This window comes from Myotis davidii, unplaced genomic scaffold (assembly GCF_000327345.1).
Source record: "Myotis davidii unplaced genomic scaffold, ASM32734v1 scaffold205, whole genome shotgun sequence".
Classification (NCBI taxonomy): domain Eukaryota; kingdom Metazoa; phylum Chordata; class Mammalia; order Chiroptera; family Vespertilionidae; genus Myotis; species Myotis davidii.
This window is the reverse complement of record NW_006297573.1, coordinates 2,764,096-2,766,253: the sequence shown is the minus strand read 5'-3', so window position 1 is coordinate 2,766,253 and position 2,158 is coordinate 2,764,096. Positions and strand designations below refer to the sequence as shown.

At 46.4% G+C, this 2,158-nt stretch overlaps 1 protein-coding gene across 1 annotated transcript in view; it reads right to left on the bottom strand.

Annotated features, from left to right (window-relative positions):
• Nucleotides 1-2,152, bottom strand: part of RAVER2 (ribonucleoprotein, PTB-binding 2) — a 77,885-nt gene extending 75,733 nt beyond the window's left edge. The window contains exon 1 of the mRNA XM_006773237.2: nucleotides 2,125-2,152. The gene's annotated coding sequence lies outside the window, so the exon portion shown is untranslated. The remainder of the gene's footprint in view (nucleotides 1-2,124) is intronic.
• Nucleotides 2,153-2,158: the final 6 nt, after the last annotated feature.

Here is a 2,158-nt window from a genome sequence, read left to right as displayed (position 1 = left end):
GCTCAAAAAAAAAAAAAAAACCAACAGAAAACATGGCATAAGAATTTAACTTAACATAAAAATGTAAGATTCTGCCATAGCTGGTTTGGCTCAGTGGATACAGCATCAGCCTGTGGACTGAAGGGTCCCGGGTTCCATTCAGGTTAAGGGCACATGCCCGGTTTGCGGGCTCGATCCCCAGTGTGAGGCGTGCAGGAGGCAGCCAATCAATGATTCTCTCTCATCATTGATGTTTCTGTCTCTCTTTCCTTGTCCCTTCCTCTCTCCAGAATCAATAAAAGATTGGCAGTAAAAGACTCATCTAGACACAGAGATCTTATACCAATTTTATTCCATAGTTTATGCTTTGCTACCTTAGAGAAAATCCTAAGATTTAGGCTAAACATAAGTTCATAACAGAGAAGGAATATCTCAAAAATACAAATCAGTGTAATTCTTATAAAACTTCTCTCCATCACAGACACCAGGTAATTAAAACTGTTCCTTTTATTAGACCCTTTGATCTATATTTTCATGTCTCTTGCAAAGAGAAATGAGAAAGATACCAACAACAAAGCAAGATTAGATAGGACTGTCTAAAATTTGAGGTCTAAATATTTTCAGAGTGCAAGGACATGTGATAAAAAGAGATGACATTCTACAAAGGAAATCAAGATACTTCACCATCTCTCTTCTCCTAGTTTATCTACACACACAGCTGCTAGTTCTTCGATTTGCTTTTTTAAAAATGCCATCTGCCTCATCCATGCCTCCCTCTTTCTGAGTTCCCTTGCTCTTCTCTATTTGCATGAGGAGGGGAAGGGTGCCTCTATGAAGTCAGTCCATTACAGGTGCCCTTAAGGTCGCTTCACAAAACATTACCTGTCTGATAGTAAGTGGACAATGAGAGAATATTTGAAAGGGATGAGATACAAGGCTGACAGACTTTTTCTTACCTTGCTTGTTGAAACAAAATGACCCCTCATGCATATGGGTTATAAGGTTATATACTCACATTTATTATGAGTGGCTGTGGAAGGTCTAATCACATAGTGATGAGGCACTAATCTTATTATTTCATGGATCGTGAAAGAACAATTATCAACAGCCAGCTCACTTGCAATTCCATGCGTCCAGGTACAGGTGGAACTACACGAAATCTGCAACTACATACCAGGACAGCCCACTCTCCCCATCCACACAAAATATATAAATTCAAGTAATACGTGAAATAGACAACTAAGAAACCCTAAAGAATCAAAGATATGATCTCTCTCCCTCTCTCTCTCTCTCTCTCTGGTAAAAAAAAATACATAGGTATACGTAAGTATCAGAAATATGAGTGATTTCAATTTCCCCACTTTTCGCTTCTCTTTATTTTCTTGCTTTCCTACAATGAGTATAACCTTGGCCAGCAAGAATGGGGGTAGTTAAATAAACGCAGAGCTTCGAACCTTAAAGCAACAGTTAATCTGGATCAAAGACAGAAAGTAGCCTGTCTTTAGACTTCCTCCGAGTCACTGAGGGATGACTCCTCCAGTACTTGGCATGCAGAAGACGGATGCGCAAGGTCCCCAAGACGGAGTGATAACCTCTCCATTCCTTGGCCTTCAACTGAAGGGACAGAGTTGGTCTAATGCAAACTTGGTCAAGTGCTTCTGCAACAAGAAAGCTCCCTCCCCGCTCTCTCGCGCGCCCTTCCCGCATGGCACACCCAAGTCCCAAGGACCCCAGGCGGGTCCTCCGCCCCTCTCAAGGTGCTCCGGGAGCCTTGGCACCCCCTAACTGAGCTCCACAGCTTCCCTCCACTCTCCTTCCACCACTTGTCCCCCTCCCCCTTCCCCCCAGACACACCCAAGGGGCCATAGGGGAAGGAGAAAGCCAACCTGACTTGCAGGCAGACGCCCCCGATTCCCGTGACCTTGGACAAAGCCCCATCGCCTCTCGGAGCCTCAGTTTCCAAATCTGCCACCCTCGCAGGGTGACCTCAGGCTCAGAAACCCGGGGGAGGGGTTTCTCGACGGACCGATCTCGTAACTCTACACCGACCCCCTCCTCCCCTGGCCTCTCCCAGGCTCCGGGCACCAGCCGGGACCCCTGTCCCGCGGCCCCCGGGGCGCGTCGCCTCCCAGTCCGTCCCCGTACCTGGCAGTTGCTGTCCGGGGGCAGGTTTTTCACC